Source organism: Wyeomyia smithii, chromosome 2, assembly GCF_029784165.1.
Source record: "Wyeomyia smithii strain HCP4-BCI-WySm-NY-G18 chromosome 2, ASM2978416v1, whole genome shotgun sequence".
Classification (NCBI taxonomy): domain Eukaryota; kingdom Metazoa; phylum Arthropoda; class Insecta; order Diptera; family Culicidae; genus Wyeomyia; species Wyeomyia smithii.
The window spans coordinates 248,640,343-248,660,059 of NC_073695.1; the positions used below are offsets into that span (position 1 = coordinate 248,640,343).

General features: G+C 42.7%; 1 long non-coding RNA gene across 1 annotated transcript; it reads left to right on the forward strand.

Moving 5' to 3' along the window:
* Nucleotides 1-8,593: 8,593 nt before the first annotated feature.
* LOC129722302 (uncharacterized) lies at nucleotides 8,594-10,702 on the forward strand. Its single transcript, XR_008727584.1, has 2 exons — nucleotides 8,594-9,420; nucleotides 9,493-10,702. It is a non-coding gene; the product is annotated as an uncharacterized LOC129722302 (long non-coding RNA).
* Nucleotides 10,703-19,717: the final 9,015 nt, after the last annotated feature.

Sequence of the window (19,717 nt, forward strand, 5' to 3'; positions counted from 1 at the left end):
ATGATTTTTATGAGAATTTGACATTTTCAAAAAGCTTTCATTTTGAGTAAAAATACAGCAAAATAAGATTCTATATAGCATTTTGAACAAATCTTATTTTCATAGTTCATTTTTTTTCGCCAGCAGCAACTTTTCAATTTTTTATCAATATGAAAAACCTACACATTAAACTTTTTATCCACTTCCACTAATTAATTCTATCACTTTTCACTTATCACTTGCATATACGTATTTCAACGCTTACTTAGCGCCTTCGTCAGTGCTTATTTGGACTGTAGAGAAAATAGCGAAGCTCCTCAATTTTTATACCTAAGTAGGTAAACGAGGGGACAAATTTTAACTCAGAGAACGTAAGCAACTTGAGTTAGGTATTTCGGTATGAGTAACTTTTCAAAGTGTGATTCGAGAAATAAGATTGTTTTGAAATTCTATAGTGTTTTCAAGTATTAATATTTACCAATTTTACATATTAGTAAAACTTTAGTATTTTAGAAAAATGAAAATTTCATTTGAACATTATTTTGTTCAAAGAATCTTTTCAAAAGAGCGTATGCAAAAATGTTAAATATCTACAGTTTTATAAAAGCTTCGAAATTTTAGATTTATAGTACACATTTGAAGAATTTATTCTTTCATATTTTACAGGGAATTTTTAGGAATCACTTTTCAAAAGAACGTGTTTAGAAATGAAAACTTCACTTTATTTTCATCATAAGCTTACTTTTGTCTTGAGTACAGCTGTTCCTGCGTTTGGTGTGGATCCTCATCGAGCAATGCTCCCAACTCAGCGTCTTCGAAAGTTTTAGGCCTTCCTTCACGTGGACAATCGCCAACATCGAAATTACCCTCTCTGAAGCAACGAAACCAATCACGGCACGTTGTTTCACTTCGTGCAGCATTTCTGTAACTTTTTTCAACTCTTGGTGCGTTTCAGCGACCGTTTTCTTCAAATAAAGTGAGAAAAGTAACACTCCCGCAAATGACGATTATCTGGCACAAACTCAGACATTTTCACACAGCTAAAAGTAAATGATACCACAATAAAATCACTAACGTGTCCAAGTAATTTATGATACGTCAAAATCGACCGTGGTGGTGTTCGTGCGATCTATACAAATAAGAGAAATTGGTTGCGCACCTAAAGAAGCATACTAAAATGATGAAGCATTTTTTCATGATTTTCACACACCCCCTTCCTCCTCGTAGCATTTGGTTACGAAATCTCAGCTTAACCGCTCCCCCTTCTGGGAATAACGTACAAAAATACAAATGGTAACAATTATAACCAAAAAAACGATTTATTTGAAAAAATCACAGTGTCCAATTCAATTTGTCTATCATTTCAGTATTTTATATGATGTTGGATGGATTTGTTATTTGGTACAAGGTGAAAATACGTTTATACAACTTCGAACGATACATATCTGTAGAAAACATAGAAAGTATTCACGAATTCGCAAGAGAAATCGCTTCTCTCATCAGCTTTGAAAACGAATGAGTATCTTGTAGATTTCACTACTTGAAACTACACGGACGGCTGGACAATGCGTACCAGCAGCACACCCGTACTAGCTGGCATAAAATAGACCCCAACGTGGTCTATAGCATAATGCCCAGCAACTCCCACGTGGTACCGACTGTTACCACGAGCAACCAAGGGAACATGGTCGTATGCTGACAGAAAAGGGGGAGTTGTTCTACTTGGAGAGCAGCTTGCCTTAACGTCTGTTCCCCAGTTTAGGGGCGGCTCAAACAGCGACTGATCCGGAGCGGACGGCTGATCTATGATATGCGGTGTCTCGCTAGCTACACCCATGACGGCAGCTCCATCACGAGATTAGACATCGTAGCCCTAGTAAGGCAGCATACTGAAATAAACATGCTACGAACAATCCAGAGAATGATACGAATCGGAACAATCTGTATGGACCTAGACTAGGGTGGCAGCGAAAAGGGTCATGTCAAATTTCTAAAACCGACCATGTGCATTTTGTTTATTGGCCCAAAAAAATTATCTGTGCAAATTTTCAGCTCAAACGGACATGATTTAGGGGTGCTCAAAGCGCCCAAAGTTGTGATTTTTCGACCTTCGAAAAACTACCAAGAGGGAGTACAAAAAATTGGAAAAATTGAAACTTTTTTTATGCCAAATGTCTCAAAAATGCATAAAACTTCGAGATCTGATGTTGCCTCGAAAAAATCTTAGAACGAAAATCGACCTTCTGGGACTTAGCTGTTAGCAACCGAACGCTTAATATGGAATATTTTAAAACGGGTTTCTAAAATGACTCACAGCTCGTTCCAAACCAGATGTAAATTATTTTAATGTTCATTAGGTATCTTAAACTTGATTTTCATTGGGGTGGTTCATATTTTTTTGCTAGGGTGAACAATCGGAGGCACACCTGGAGACACCCCCCTGCTTTTAGTTCGACTACATGCTGATCTAAGGCCGGCACTTTGAGACGTCAGCCGCCTTTCGAGGACCAAAAATCGACTCGGATCACTATCTCGTGGTAGGCAAGATTCGCGCCCGGCTGTCCAACGAATTTAAATCGAGATCTGCAAGGCAGATACGTCTGGACATCCAGAGGTTATCAGCGGAAGGAGTTGCTGCAGAGAGTCGGTAAACCAGCTGAAGTGGACTTGAACTAGCAGTGGAAGCACATCCATGATGTGGTCAACGAAATAGCGCAAGAAGTAATAGACATGACAACGAGAACCACGCGTAATGGGTGGTTCGATGCTGAGTGTCTAAAGTGGACGGAAGAGAAGAACCGAGCCTACACCAACATGCAGCTAATCGTGTGACGCGTCAGATGCAGGAGAAACACCGGGAGGCTGCCGAAAAGAGGCGTCGTAAAAGAAACGTGAGTACTACCTCGCAGAGACTGGAAATTGCTACACCAGGCACGACACGAAAAGCTTCTATAGATCTCTTAACGGAATCAGGAACCAGATCGTACCAGTACAGGCTCTTGAGTCCATGCTCAGCTAATCTGCGGCGTACTGTTCTCGTCGAAACCGCCAACGATAAGTTTTCCTGAATCACTTTGACCGATATTTTGGGAGATTTTTTCACTTCCCTGATGATTCGTTGATCCGTCCGGCTATCGGTCTTCCGACGACGGCCTCTTCCGGATCTGTCAGCAAGCGAATCATAAGTATTATGCTTCTGCACAATTCCACGGACTGCTCCCCGGCTTATTCCGAACTTCTCTGCAATCTTCCGCAGCGAAATCTGCTTCAAATGATCTTGAACTACTAGATTTCGGACTTGCATGCTGATGTTTTCCCACCCATTTGAATTTTGATGAAAACTCTTTGTGTGAACAACAAAAATCGAATTTTATATGCCAATCTGAGCAACACTTTGTTTATATCGCGTCAACTGAAACATTGCACAGCCCTAGCTGTCATAACATGTGAAAACGACGAGTTACTCAAAGGTTTTCAATGATTTAAAAAGAACTTTTTGGGGGTGGGCTTTTATTTTTGTCAACACATTTTTGCACACATTCAAGAAATCATGTAAGTTGGTAAACAAAATCCAACAAAAATGACAAAACTTGTTAATTACCAGAGAAAGTGATAAATAACGAACAATCGTATGAAATGACGGCTGCAGATTTTTATAAAAAAGTCCAGAAACCGAGAAATGTTTCTAAATACTCAAGGTGGGCTTTTATTTATGCCTATCACTGTACCATGTGTAATGACAGAGAGGGGAACCAGATTAGCCATAAATCGCAGGTGGCCAGGCGTTGGAGGCAACATTTTGAAATGGTGTTAAACGGTGAGGAAGGTAGGATATCGTGAAGAGGAACAGGATAGAAATCGAGGTGGACGGACAAGCTGTGGACCCACCATTATTGGACGAGGTGGAGAATGCTTGCAAAAAACTGAAGAACCACAAAACCGCTGGGAAGGGCGGCTTACTGGCCAAACTTTTCGAAGTTGGGAGCGAGCAGCTGTGTAGTGCAATTCTTCAGATTATCCAAAGGGTATGGTCTGAAGAACAGACACACCATCTGTTTATTGACTTTAAGGCGGCGTACGATACAGTAAAGTGTGACGCTTGACGGTTTCACATTAGGCGTCAGGACAGCGGGCGAATTTTCGGACGCGTTTGTGATGTTAGATGATCAGAAGCAAGGTGACGGGCTCTCGAACTTGCTGTTCAACATAGCTTTAGAAGGTGCAATACAAAGGGCAGGTGTGAAGAGGTCGTCATCCTGGACTCCGCAGACGACATTGATATAATTGGTGTTAGCCGAATAACCAGCTTAGGTCCCGTAGCCTACAGTTCCGTACGAAGTTTGTGCTCTATAGGACTCGAGTGCCCGGTGGCACTCTACGGACAATAATCGTGGACGTGGAAGGAGACCGGTCGACGAACGCTTGAAGTCTTCGATCGTAGTATTCTGCTATCAGTACTCGGAGGCAAACTGGAACGACCGTCTTCGAAGCGCGGATGGAAGGCACCGATATAAAGCACATCCACTGAAGCAAAATATTTGGGAATCATACTTGACCAGAAACTAAACTGGAATGCTCCAATCGAACAAACAATCATCAGGGCTACAAACGCTCTATGCAGCAGAGCCGTCGGGGTCTTAAACCCAGCATGATACATTGGGTGTATATAACAATAATCAGACCAAGAATAACCTTCGCCTCATTATTTTGGAGCCCCAAAACGACTGAGACATCGATATGTGGAGAAGTACTCCATCAAAAGCCTTAGATACAATACTTCAACTTTCCTACTTCATCAGGTGGTTCAACTATTAGCGGAAAATAGCGCTCTGATCTAACAGGACACCTTAGAATTGGATTCCCAAATAAACAATCTACTAAAAGCAACGAGGATTGGGTGGAAAACAAAACTTCGAAAACAAGAGGCAGAATGGGAAAGTTGGAAACAATGTGGGCCCAGAGTTCGTGACGGCTCACTTTGCTTCTGCACAGACAATTATTACACAGGAATTATTAAAGTCAATTTTCTCCCATGAATTTCATTGACAACCTAAAGATTGGACTCGGAAAAAATGCGACACTAATAGTTTCCGAAATGCATTCGAAACAAGAATCGAGCGGCGCGCGAGAAGCATCCGAAAACCATAAACGGAATATCCAGAGATGGCGCGGTAGATAAGGCAGTACTTCAAGAAGAACCCTAACTTTTTCTCCCAAGACGTGGCCAAAAAGGTCAATTCGTTCGTCCAGCAGACAGTGAAGCGGGCTAGACTACGTGTTTTTGAGGTCAGGAAGGCGCTAAATCGGACTGGCAAACAACACGCGGTGGCCAAATGGCGTGCGTGGAAGCTGTTCCGTTATTAGCTGGTCAAGCCAGGCTGTCTCGTCATGGCCAACGAGAGATGCATCGAGACGGACACCAAACAAATTCCCGGCCTCGAGTTTTTTGTCGGTACGTCCCGCGTGGAGGTTCCGGAAAAGTTCCGGAAGAGAAAGACGGACAAAATTGCCAAAACCTGTTGTGGCAGGCGATCTACGAATGCGGACGATATAACAGGCCGCTCGTTACAACCGGCACCATAAACAGGCAGATTTATCGAGTGGAATGCTTGCAGAAGTGCTTGCTGCCCTTCCTTCGCTCTCATCGCGGACCCACGCTGTTCTGACGGGACCTCGCTTCGTGCCATTACGCCAAGCCTGTAATGGATTGGTACAAAGCGAAGGGTATTAATGTGGTCCCGAAGGAGGCGATTCCGCCAGAACTTCGTCCGATCGAAAAGTTTTGGGCGATAATGAACAAGAAGCTGACGAAAAGCAGTAAAACATTCAAAACCGATGAAGCTTTGAATAAAACCGGGGAGGAATTGTGTAAGGAAGATCGGCAAAGCTCGCTCAAGATCTCATCAGCAGTGTCAAGAGAAATGTACGAGCATTCAGCTTGGGGGAGTAAATTCAATAAATAAGTTATGCCATAGCCAATATGTAGTTATTCAATCCCTAAATATTTGAAAACTAACCGATTTAAACTGAACTTTTGGTGATTTTTTTGTGTGTCTCATTTTTTTTTTTTCGAGTCCAATCTTTAAAAAACAATAATTTATTTTATTTATTCATTTGAAATTCGAATATAGACTGAAAGCCCGTTACCCATTCTTAATAAAAAATATTTTACAATCCATTCTTAATAATAAATTTCATGATACACTTATACAGGTTAGTTATATACATGAATATAAATATAAGATTAATAAAATTACATAGACTAGTCAAACATTGAAAGAAAAAACTAATACAGTTGTCCTTTAAAGTATAAACTAAGCCTATCTTTCAACGCTGGGGTACTCATGTCGTTATTGATGATCTGCTGCAGTGTGTCGAAGGTATTCATAAATAGAGTAGTTGGCTTGTTCTGCGAATAGTTTCTGAATCGGAAAGGAAGCTCGAATGTTCTTCGTTGTCGAAGTGTGACTTGGCTGTTGTTAAATATCAGTCTTTCAGCAACAGGTTTGCTGTCAGTACGTCCGGATAAAATGATCGTGTAAAAGATGATGTCATTTATCTTGTGTCGTGAGTTGATCGTGTCAAGGTTCCCCAGAGAGCACAGATCTTGATAGGGAGGTAGTTCTTCTCCGTTCCACGCGAGATTCCTAAGAGCAAACTTTAAGATTTTTTTCTGGACTGCTTCAATTCGCTATATGTAAGTTACGTAGTTAGGCCGCCAAACGACACTTGCGAAATCAAGTTTGCTTCTAACAAGTCCTTTATAGATTGCTAGTATTGCATGAGGATCATCTTGGTCTCGGCTATACTTCCTGACTGGACAATAAACGAGTTCGATCTACTTCTCCGGGTATTCACAAACTGCACTCTACGTTCAAGATACGACTTGAGCCAATTGTAGAGTGAGCCACGAATCCCTGCGTCTGCTACTGCCCTTAATATAGATCAATGCTAACATAATGCAGAACCGTTATAGTGAAAAAAATATTGAAGATCAAAGGCTCTAGGAGGGTAACCCTAAACCTCCTCCTCTCGGCTAAACCATTGCATCTTTCTAAAGACTCACTCTCAACGAAAGCCAATTTTTACAATAGTTTATAGCTAAAGCTTTGAGCAATGCCCAACATATCAGGAAAATTCAGTATCGATTGAAAATAGTCGAGACAAATTTGAGCTGAAAATGCTCAAATCGGAAAATCAAAAATAAAATACCGGAAACAGAAAATCTTGAAAAAAATCCAGAATTTTGAGTCGGTTAAAAGAAATCTACAACCTGAATTCCAGGGCCCATAATCTGAAAGGCAAGTTCAAAACCTAAAATAGAAATCGAAAATTACAGAATCGTTATGTGCAAGACACAACCTCAAGGTTGACATAGAATAACTGGAGGCCGTTTGTTGAATTATTTGATGGCATCTGGAGTCAAATTTCGGTCTAGCGATCTGCCCGGAAAAGCCCATATTGAATAGAAATAGTCTGGGCTTTTTTCCAAAAACTGGAAGTGTACCGCCTTTCGGTCGTGGGCGGCGTCGTTATTCGTCAGTTGTGAAAGTATGAGCCAGTAAAATTGCACAATGAGGATGTAATGCTAGTCCCAAGCACCATTCATCTGGTTCATTTTGCAATTTTGTTGTTTCGACCAATCACGGAGTGCGACTACGGCAGTCTACCTATGCTATGCTATTCTATGCTCTGGGTATCATCACGATTCCTGGATTATTGTTCTCGCTATTAATGTTCAAAGTTTACGTTTCAACATGACATTTTAATAGTACGAGAGTTATGATCGTAAAATCAAGTTTTGCTGGCGAACATATGACGAATTTTGTATCAGAATTGCTGCAAGAATGAAAAAATTCTGTTGAAAACTGACTTAGTTTTAAGCATTTCAATTGAACAGTTTCCGTGGCGCTCTCGTTTTTAGATTTTTACTTTACATCCCTGAAACGCAATTCACTTAGAGACGTAGTTCTACGTCAAAAATCAGCAATCAAATCAAATTGAAAAAAAAGCATAAAATACTAACCAAAATGCAAAAATCAATTGAGCAAAATCTATATTGTAGTCATTTTAAAGTTTTAGATCAACAATATTGGCAATCGTTTGAGAAAGTAGAATATTTTAAAATTATATCTCTGAGCAACCGGCCACAATGAGATAAATACGAATTTTTCATAAGCGGCTGTTATTTACATTAAACTGAATTAATTAGGTAGATTACCTCAAACGATAGCCAAAGTTAATGGAAATGAAATTGAGCTTCAATGTTTTCGACATCAGAAATTCAATTTATCGCCACTGGGTTATCTTACAATGAAATGTGTTTTGTCTATTCCCAAACGCAATTCTTATCCATCTACCCATATAATTGTATGGAAAAATCCAAACAAAATTAGAACGGTGCCGTCTAGAATGGCCATATATCTTCCACCGATGTCGCCGCGTGTCGAAAACTATCACATGACCTTTTCCACACACCCGATCGGGCCGGCACTCGGTCCAGCAAATTGGAAACCATAAATTGTCTGCATCACTCGCAGTGCACTCATTGTCTAGGGCCGCCGCGACGCCACTCTGTCCGGAAATTCAATTAAGTTCGCCTAGAATCAGATAGCGATCGGTCAGCAGAAACGATACAACCAAGATCGAACAATCATTCCGTAAATTGTCACACGTGTGCGCCCTTCACTACAGGGAACGAGCACACGAGAAAGACGCACGATTCGTGATCACTACACGGACGGCTGATAAATCGCCCCTGCGATGTTGTCTTGTGCCGCGTTCTCCGGCTACTGCTAGCGATAGGCAGCGTTTCGAATTAGTCCGAATACTGGACGAACCACAATCAGACAAAGTCAGTCCAATAGACAAACACCCCTAGTGGTATTACATTGCTGAACCTGACTTTCAGTAGCAGTTCATGTAATTAGCTATTATGATTGTTTTTACTGTGATTTCGTGAGAAAAGGCTCAGCATGTTGGAAGAGCTAGAGACAGAGAGCGCGAAAGAAAGAGTCATAGGGCTCGAGGAATTTTCACCAGAAATAAACTGCCTTATCGGGTTGAACTTTGGCTCCATAAGGCTGGTGTGAAAAAGTAAAAGCTTATTCGCAGCAGACAAGCTGAGTCAGTGGAATGAAGAAAAAAAAGTGCTACTGGCTCGTAAATATAACGTATACTGTAAACACCTCAGATAGAAAAATAAAAACAAGTGATAAAAATGATCCTTTCGAACTGGTGCACCGGTCAGTAGCAATTGAAAAGCGGAATCGAAACTATTGATTGGTCAGTCGTTCTTGAACAAGATGAAAATTAAAATTATTTTCCTATTGATTTGTGTGTTTGCCGCCGAAGTTGTTGATTTATTTCCCCGGGCAGGAAAAGACAAATATTGTGGAGAGCGGCTCGCTCTCATTCTGATGACGGTATGCAACGAGGAGTGTAAGATTTTCGAACAAGAACGGCTTGATTCCGAGGTTCTTTGATGATTTTTTTTTTCTTTTTTGTTTCCAGTCCCCTATGAAAAAGCAAATGTTGGCCAACTGCCTATAACCGGTGTGCAGGACAGAACACGGTTCCGTCGTAATGTGGGCTATGAATGTTGTATCCGACCGTGCGATATACGGCAAATTAAAGCACTCTGTAAGGATGCCAGTTGAGGAACAATCTGCTGATTTGTCGTATCGTTGAAAAATGTTAAGTTTAAAAGCTGTGAACATTTCAGTGTGATAGAATATCCAGAAGAATTACGGGAATAATATTTTTAGATTCATACAAATTGATCATATTACCAGTGGTGGGCACCGCTAATCGAAAATTTAGCGACGCTAATCGCTTAGTCGCTAACCGGAAAATTTAGCTCGATAATCGCTAAACGCTAAACGCTAAACCCACATTAGCGGAACTTTCGCTAATCGCTGATCGCTAACTTTTCAATATATAAATAGTCATATCGTTATATTTATTGCTCGTGTTTTGTAAGATTTGGACCACTTTGATCTTTTTTGGTTGAACAAACGAAAACAATTACTTTTTAAAGCTATTTACAGTAAGGGGTTCACGAAACGGTATTCATATTTGATTTTGTAAAAACAAGAATAACAAAAGTTGTTTAGCTTGCATTGAAAATACTCTTAGGAATGTTTTCATAAAAATTCAATTATTATCTGAATCGAAAAAGTATAACCAAAGTTGTCAGAATTTCAAGCGCATTGCAATTTACCAAAGTTCTTGTACCTTGTTCTTCAAAATGCTCCTGTGGCTTGTACGATAACTGGAACTCCATTCTAGGGTAAAAAACTGACAAACGTAACTTTCGCATTAAAGTATGTTCATCTTTCGAAGCAATTTACGTACGCCATCAGCAATTCACAGTTTTTCTAAATATTTCTATTGTCGCTTCTCTACAAAATTTAGCGAATTAGCGATTAGCGTTTCGAAGGCCAAAATTTTAGCGACGCTAACAGTTTCGCTAACCAGCTCAAAAATTAACGAAATCGATAAATCGCTAACTGAATTTTAGCGTCGCTAATTAGCGAATTAGCGAATTAGCGGAATGGTGCCCACCACTGCATATTACAGTAACGTACAGTCAACACTGTGATTCGATGTCACTTCTGTGGCTACTGACCGGAAACAATCATTAAGTGACACAATTGTTGATCTAACTTTTGTATAATTTACTTGAACTGTTCTCAAATACATATTCACATTTACTCAATCATTTCTTTAATAACTGTCTACTAAAAGCACATTTCTGAGTTCAACCTTACGTACCTAATAAAAAAATAATTTGTATGGATTCAAATATTAATGTAAGTTTAGTGTCAAGAAGAACACCTAGATCCCTTGCATGATCAACCCTCCTCAGTTCCAATCCGACGATGCGATAGTCGAAGATAACAGGGTTTAAAATACGATGGAAGGTTATAACTTCGCATTTGGTTATACTAACCACAAGCCAGTTTTTTCGACACCAGCTGGTAAATACATTCAAGAAATTTTGTAGACGACGGCAGTCTTCGATAGTTCGAACTTCCAGAAACAACTTCAAATCATCTGCATACACCAGCTTGCAGCCATCACCCAGCAGCAGTGTCACGTCATTGAAAAAAAGTGCAAATAGCAAGGGCCCCATATTACTTCCTTGGGGAACTCCTGACTTGTTAGTAAACTGCGATGAAATACTAGAACCCAGTTTTACGCGTAGAACTCTTCCTCGTAAATACGAGCTCAACCATGCAACGAGCTGGTGGGAGGCACCTAGGCGTGAGATTTTACGCAGGAGGATTGAGTGGTCCAAACGATCGAAAGCCGCTTTGAGGTCGGTGTATATCGCATCAACTTGAGCTTTTTGTTCCATCTGTGAGATGCAAGACGAAGTGAACTCCAACAAATTGGTACAGACTGAGCGGCCCGGCATGAATTCATGCTGAGTGGTTGAAATATAGTGCTTAGTGCAGGAGAGCATATAACCGCTTACTATGATCTCGAATAGCTTAGACCCAGCAGAAAGGCTAGTGATGCCACGATAATTTCTAACGTTTTGCCTGTCGCCGGATTTTAAAACGGGAAACATCAGCGACTGCTTCCAAACTGCAGGAAACTTTCCTTGCGTAAAAGACTTGTTAAAAATGTGGCATAACGGAACAGCAAGAGTGGTAGCACAACGACTAAAAACAACAGCAGGAATTCCATCAGGACCTGCCGAATATGACCGTTTCATTTTTTTTGCTGCAGCCAATACCATATCGGTCGTAATCGTAAAGGTACTTAGGTCGACTAAACCGGGGGGAACACCAGATGCCGCTGAATCAGCCTCGGAGTCAGAGGCAGCTTCATCAGCAAAAACGGAGCTTTGCAAACAGCTCACATGACTCGGATTCCGATGTTGATTCATCATTGTCGAAACGTACATTCACAGGTACGGAAGAGCATTTCCTCTTGGTGTTAACGAAGTTCCAAAAGTTTCGCGGATTCCTTCGAAGGTCGGTCTGCACCCGTAGCACATATGACCTGTACAGTGTGCGATTCAAACGACGATATTCATCACTATGACGTTTAAAATCAGACTTCGTAAGCGCAGTTTTCAATCGGCGATATTTGCGCTGAGAGCTATTCTTTAGCCGTTTCAATTCACGTAACCGAAGAGTTTCCCAAGCAGGTGAATTAGGGCGCTTCACAAAAGGCAGATTAAAATGTAACCACTGAACAATTACATCACAAAAACGGTGAGTCAATTCGTCAATATCTGTGCAGGTTAGCAGACTCTCCCAATCGAAGTTTAATAAATAATCAGACAGCGCAGCAAAATCTATCCTACGATAATTTAGCGATCTATTTCCTACCTCAACACGTGCACGAGCTATATCGCTACTGCAAGTGACAGGCAAAGTGATAGTGAGGGGCGGATGGTCTAGATCGACAGAAAGCAGTGGCACAACGCTGCGTTCAGTCGATACTCTGCAATCAGATGGACAAAACACTAAGTCGAGTATGCGCCCTAGATGGTTTCGCTGGAGATTTGTTTGGCATAAATTGTAGAAATCCATGCCGTCTACCAATGTAGCACTAGCTGCAGGGAGATAAGCTGAAATAACGGCAGAGTGGACTGTCGCCATTCTAGTCGCGGTTGATTGAAATCGCCACAGATCAGTACGATACTGTTTTCACCTCTTTTATCGTACAGCTCACCCACAGAAGCGATGTGCTTCTCGATGACGTCAACTTTGTGACTTCTGTCAGGCGGAATATATACACCGCACAGTAGCAGCTTCGTTCCTCTTATTGTGGTGCTAACACATACTTGCTCTAAACAGTTACCATTCACCGTCTCGATCAATGAGCTAGCATGACAATGTGCCACCGCAATTAATACTCCACCAAAGCTAGATTTGTTACTGTTTTGGGAGCTGCGGTCACAACGAAACACGTTGAATGATGATCCAAAAAGCTGAATAGAATTGATCCGATCGTCCAAGCCAGTTTCAGTTAGAATTATAATGTCAAGATTACAGTCACGGGTAGCCAGAAATAGCTCATCAATTTTTGTACGCAGTCCGCGCACATTCTGGTAGGCGATTTGGATTCCGCTTTCATTAATGACGTCACGCTGCAACACAGCATTATTCAGTGCAAAAGAGTTAGAACTAACAGACAGATACCGTCCACAAAAGTACGCATTAAATCTATATCACATCCGTCCTGAGTCGTCGGTACGAGTTTTTTGGTTGGTCAATAAACTCGCGGAATAGTAAGCCTGCGGGCCACGAATCTGCATTCAGAGCTCGATCCTTCAATTCGGGATCCATGCTAACTTTGAAAGAAACGAAGGACAGTGTGGTGACATCTTTGTCCTTGGGTACAAGCCGTATAACTTCTACAGAATCGGGAACATCCAAGCAGCGAGAAACAATTTTCTGAATGTCATTATTCGAGGCAAGCGGATTTAAACCCGAAAGATACAGCCAAAAGTTATTCGAAACGGCAGCCGGGAGAATAGAAGGAACAGAAAGATCACTCAAATTTATTTCTTTTGTTCCACAGTCTGGAGCAGCCGGGATGGATGGCTCGCGCTCATCTCGTCGACGTTTTGCACTTCGTCTTGTTGGCCAATCGGCGTGTCGCATAGAGACGGAGTAGCGGGGGGCGGTTTTGGCCTAGTAGCAAAATTATCAATTTTATTGCTCAATGCTTCAACAACACCGCACAGCTGTTGAAACTGCGCGGACAGATCAGGCTGAGCGAGTGGCTGTGATTGTGTTTGCATAGTTTCGGTTATATAGGAGCTAATGCTGCGGCCTTTTAACTCATTCCTGCAGGTGGAGCAAACCAATAAAATTTTCCCAGAGGCAAATGCGTCTTTTAGCCCGCGAGCATTAATGCCACAACACTGCTGGTTAATATGCAAGTAAGCTTCGCAGAATCCGCAGCGTAGTGGCTCGAGGTCGTTTATATCACCTTTGCACTCGCAGCATTGTTTTTTCTCCATTGCGCTTTGTGTGGTATTTCGTTGCTGTCGAAGAGACACAGGCAAGCAACTAAACTTGACGATGAAGCTGGTGCTAACGGTGATCGAGCGCGCCGAAAATTCAACAGTATGCAAAAACAATCAGCTGGCGCTACCGAAAAACACTGTATAAACTCAAATTAATCCACGAAATGTTTATATTCCACTAAAATCGGATAGCTACTGAGCTTAACTGTACGTTTCAAAAACTTTTGAACCGAAAACAGTAATTATTCACCGCGGAAAAACGAACTTTTAACGCATCAAAAACAAACGAACCGTTGTGTGTATTGAAAGTAAGTGGCATACACAGCATTCAAATTCGTACTTGTGTGTAAATTTTTACCCTTCCGTTTAAAAATTGCTGTTCTACTATACTAAATTAATAAATTTGCGCGTGACTTAGCTGGAGTTCTGGGTGTTCAAACAGAACACTTCGAAATGCTTTCACAGCTGGGAATATGAAATTTTTTTGTTTATGCAGATTCAATAAAAATGCTATCCATATCAAATACTACAAGGTATACAGCCCTAAGGGTTGTATGAAATGGTGACGTAGGACTAAATGTATATATTATATGCTGCGTGATAAACTGTTCATAGGCAACACTACCGTTAATTAATTAAGGCGTCCGCTTGCTATAATCGTTTGAAATCTGACGCAACATTTGCCAGTTTCATTTACAATTTCACAAAGTGTAATTGAAGAGAAATTGAAAAATATCAAATATGTACATGGGGCGTGACAAATTTTGCAGTAAATTTCAAATAGCGATTTCTCATGCTTGCGGAACAAGATTTAAATAAATCTGACAGCATTGGATGCTTATACTAAGATGTAAACAAACAAAGTTGAGTAAACGTAAGGAGGTCGAAACAAGAGAGGAATCGGTCAGACGTTTTATTGCGCCCCGGAGCAAGCCTAGAGGAGATAGTTCGGTCGATGAATGTGTCGGAAAGAACAGTGTATCATAAAAAGAAGGTTTAGGAAGGTAATAAACTATCATACGCATCTACCCGCAAAAAATACAAATGACGTCTTAAAACCGCTGCATGACACCGCGTCAAAAATTAGAAAAAATATGATTAAAAAGAATCCAGCGAGGTAAATGAGGTCTATGGCTCTGGAAATCGGGTTTGGACTTCTCAATTCTGCCAAAAAACTACAACAGGTCAGCGACAGAGGTGAACGAAACGTCGGTTTCGCCAAACAAGGACAACAGATCAAGCGGGTTTTATCAGTGACCGTTTATGCGAGTCGACATCTCGAAAAGATCTTCGACTTGATTGGGAATCGAACCCGATATCACAACCGTATGGGAGAGCTAGCCGATGGACATCGCTAGCCACAGAGCCATGGGGACCACTTCGTTTACGAACCGACGCCAGAAACCGCGTTTTTTTGCGACCGTGGCCCAACCTGTGCTTGGGGGTAGGTTGTTGCATGTATGGGATCGATTTTTGAAGGTTCCTTGATAAAACACTTGACACTTTCGCTTCACACCATCTATTAGAGTCTGTACAGTTGTATCCGGTTCCTTTTTTTCATTTTTCTTCTATTTCTTGAACATGTCACTTGCATTTTTTTAAATGTCCTTGGTTTTTTTGAGATCCTATTTCACCACAGCCCAATACGTTTCGATAGGCCAAAGCTCCAGGCAGTTTGGCAGATTCATGTCTTCAGGAAACTAGATCTTACCAAAATATTAAACTTTTTATATGCTATCTCAGAGGTAGCAAAAGACGTTTTTTGAGGCATTCAGTGATGTAAATTTCACTGTTGATGATTCCTTTTGTGACGAAAACTTGATTTTTGTCTGCAGGTTCGTGTGTAGCCGTCTGGTGCGGGTTTCGGCAGTTGTCTGATGGCATTCATCAAGATTTGGGAACTTTGGAACCTTGTACGTGTGTAATCTACTTCTGACCTTGATCTTCTGGACATACGAAACTCCAAGTCTTTTGGCCACATTATGTATTGAAGTGTTGGGATACCAAGTAAAAATTTTCTCGACCTTCTCTTCCATTTTTCTGCCTGTTGTTCCCGGTTTCCTCCCAGCTCCACTCTTGTGATACAACGTCAACTTGTCCTTTAACCTTTCAGAAACTCTTGAGACGGTGGAATTACAAATGCACAGCGTTTTCCCCAACGCATGCTGAGAAAGCTCCTGATTCGCCATGTGTGCGAACAAAATTTTTTCTCGGCCTTTCACTTGAATAGCTTCCATGTTGGCGGCAACAAAACACTCAACTGTCAAATTCACAGCATGTAAACAAGACATTCTGAAAACAAAAAGTTCGAAATTTGGGTAATTTCCTTCGTACAGGAAAAAAGTTACAGCCAATTGAAAGTGTTACCATAATTTCGTGGCCACTCTTTAGATTTCCTAATCTCTGCATAGATTACCTATCGAATACGATCGCTACAAGGAGGTGTCATTTAGCAGTCAGTTGCTACGAAAACCTTTCAACTGTAGGTATAAATGCCAGCCGAAGCCTTTAGGGCGCATCAGTTATGAAATTTTCAAAAATCCACTTCAAAATACCTGAAAACTTCAGCAGTCCGGATTCTGGCAACTTTAAGTTCATATCCCAGCGGAGTTTATTTCGGATTTTTTATAACACTTCGCCTTTTACCTTTCCCAGAGAGTTTAGGAGAAGAGAGGCGTTTTCTCTAGACTTCCCGGATTTGGCAAAAGTAGGTTCTGCAACTGAATCATCAGAATTAGACTTATCAGTCGACAACACCTCGTAAGAATTCGGGGAAGCCCATTTGGTGACAGCGACTTCTTTAAGCATTACTGCGAAAGTGTGCTTAGAACGTTCTTTTAAACATCACTTAATTTTGTTTTGACGGTGTTCGTACGCGGGGAATGCGTTCTGATCATGCGGAATCTGCTTACAATGAAGGCACTTTTCAGCACGCAGACGTCATTCGCATGTTGCTCTGCATTAACCACATCTCCTTTTACTGCCGAAGGGTTGCCGTATAACTGCTTGCATTAGATGCAAGCGAGTAGTCGCACCTTATCCACGAGTACAAAGCTCGGCAGTACAGACTCGGCAGAAGTCACCCGAAGCGAGTCTATTGGATGTAAGTATTTACGCCCTTGTCTAGCGCTACTGAATGCAAAGGCAAATGAATCCTTATAACGCCCGGATCAGCCTTCAGCAGGTTCTTAACAGTGGAACTCGAATCGGGGACAGCGCCGTCGCTCTCCACCACGCGAGCTGGAATTTTCACGTGGTATTGCCGCGTAAAATGTTCAAAAGCAGCAATCTCGTTTGCTTCCTCGAGGCTTGGCAGCAAAACACGAAGCTTATTCGGGTGAACTTTTGTGATCTCTGTCACGGCTTTCAACTATTTAGCCAGATCCCGTGAAATTTGCATTATGTTCAATGCTTTCGCTTTGGGCATCAAATGGAGAGTTGACAACCTGGAAGGAGCGTCAAACATAGCTTCGGCCCTCACAAGCTCCTATCTCACACTTGGATACAAGTGTTGCCTGGGCAATGTTGTCATCCGACGATAGCTAAGTGAGAAGGTGCGACGCGATCATTGGCGCGTAAACCATATTCCGGCGGTAGAGGAAATGCTTCGCCAACCCGAGCGTCCTACCCGCCGAAGTTGAACGCCGCGACTAAACATTGAGCAACAGCGGGACGCCGAGGCTGCACAGGAATACGCGCAGCAGCTAGAGGCAGAGCTACCCACGGAAGAGCAGCTTGGCGCAGCTACCCTTGGTGATGGCTGGAGGAGCATTCGATCCGCCATAGGTAGCACTGCTGTAGCGCTACTAGGTCAAGGGCCCTGATTCCTAGAAATGATTGGTTTGACGGCGAATGCAAACGGTTAGTCGAAGAGAAGAATGCAGCACGGGCGAGAATGCTGCAACACCGTACGAGAGCGAACGTGGAACGATACCGACAGAAGCGGAACAGCCAAAACTCGGTCCTCCGAAGGAAGAAGCGCCAACTAGAGGACCGAGATCGCGTAGCGATGGAAGAGCTATACCAAGCTAACGACACTCGAGAGTTCTACGAGAAGCTGAACAGCTCCCGCAAAGGCTTCGTGCCACAGACAGACGAGTGTGAGGTGATCGAAAGGTGGAAGCAGCACTTCGACGAGCATCTAAAAGGTGATGCAGTAGAGCGCGAGGACGGTATGGCAACTGACCTTGGTGCACGAGCAGAGACATCAGGATTCCAGCCCCCGATCTCCTGGAGGTGGAGGAGGTGATTGGCCGGCTGAAAAACAATAAAGCTGCTGGAGTGGACCAACTTCCCAGCAAGCCATCGAAATACGGTGGAGAAGCACTGGCTAGAGCCGTGCACTGGGTCATTGTCAAGGTTTGGGAGGAAGAACGAGTACCGGAGGAGTGGATGGAGGGTATTGTGTGCCCCATCTATAAAAAGGGCGACAAGCTGGAGTGCTGCAACTATCAGGCAATCACTCTGCTGAACGCCGCCTACAAGGTACTCTCCCAAATACTTTGCCGTCGACTATCACCATTTACGAAGCAGTTCATGGGGCACTACCAGGCAGGATTTATGGGTGCCCGCGCCACCCTGGATCAGATATTCGCGGTTCGGTAGGTTATGCAGGAATGCCGCGAATATAACGTGCCCACACATCATTTGTTCATCGATTTCAAATCGGCGTACGACACAATCGATCGGGACTAGCTATGGCAAATTATGCACGGCTACGGATTTCCGGACAAACTGACGCGGTTGGTCAAAGCGACGATGGATCGAGTGATGTGTGTAGTACGAGTTTCGGGGGCACTCTCGAGCTCCTTTGAAACCCGAAGAGGTCTAAGGCAAGGTGATGGTATCTCGTGCCTACTGTTCAACATTGCCCTGGAAAGTGTCATAAGAAGAGCGAGGATTAACACGCACGAGTGGCACGATATTCCAAAAGTCGGTTCAACTGTTTGGTTTCGCCGACGATATCGACATTGTGGCTCGGACCTTTGTGAAGATGGCGGATATGTACATCGGACTAAAGGCTGAAGCCAAACGGATTGGATGATCATCAATGCATCGAAGACGAAGTACATGAAAGGAAGGGGTTCACGAGAGGACAGTGCTAACCTCCCACCTCGAGTTCAAGTTGGTGGTGATGAAATCGAGGTGGTCGACGAGTTCGTGTACCTGGGCTCACTGTCAACTACCGACAACGATACCAGCAGAGAAATTCAACGGCCCATTATGGCAGGAAATTGTGCATACTTTGGTCTCCGGAGGACACTCCGATCGAGTAGAATTCGTCGCCGCACCAAGTTAGCCATCTACAAGACGCTGATCAGACCGGTAGTCCTCTACGGGCATGAGACATGGACTATGCTTGTGGAGGACCAACGCGATTTTGCGGTCTTCGAGCGAAAGGTGTTGCGTACCATCTTCGGTGGACTGCAGATGGAAAATGGAGTGTGGAGAAGGCGAATGAACCACGAACTGCAGGAGCTGCTTGGGGAGCCATCTATCGTCCACACCGCTAAGATAGGCAGGTTGCGGTGGGAGGGGCATTTTGTAAGGATGTCGGTAAAAACGGTAAAGATGGTTCTTGAAACCAATCCGTCAGGGACGAGACGGAGAGGTGCACAGCGGGCATGGTGGATAGATCAGGTGGAAGACGACCTGCGGACCTTACGCAGACTGCAGAGGTGGCGAACTACAGCCATGGACCGAGTGGAATGAAGACGACTCTTACGTACAGCAGGGACTGTT